Below are 245 nucleotides of genomic sequence, written 5' to 3'. Positions count from 1 at the left end.
ATTTAAATAATAATATATAATTTAAAATTATNTATATTACTAAATAATCATTTAAAAAATTATTTTTCATGTGATTATAGAATTGACTCTTTATGATATTTATAGCTAAAAAAATTTTTTAGTTAATACAGTTGCTACGAATAAAATTAAAGTTAATTTCTGTAAAAAAAAAAAACTAATAAATAAATAATATTCTTTTAAATTTCAACTGATTTCATAATAATTTAATATAATAGAATCAAAGA

Source organism: Arachis duranensis, chromosome 6 (genome assembly GCF_000817695.3).
Source record: "Arachis duranensis cultivar V14167 chromosome 6, aradu.V14167.gnm2.J7QH, whole genome shotgun sequence".
Taxonomy (NCBI): domain Eukaryota; kingdom Viridiplantae; phylum Streptophyta; class Magnoliopsida; order Fabales; family Fabaceae; genus Arachis; species Arachis duranensis.
The sequence above is the reverse complement of the archived record's forward strand: the minus strand, read 5'-3'. Positions refer to the sequence as shown.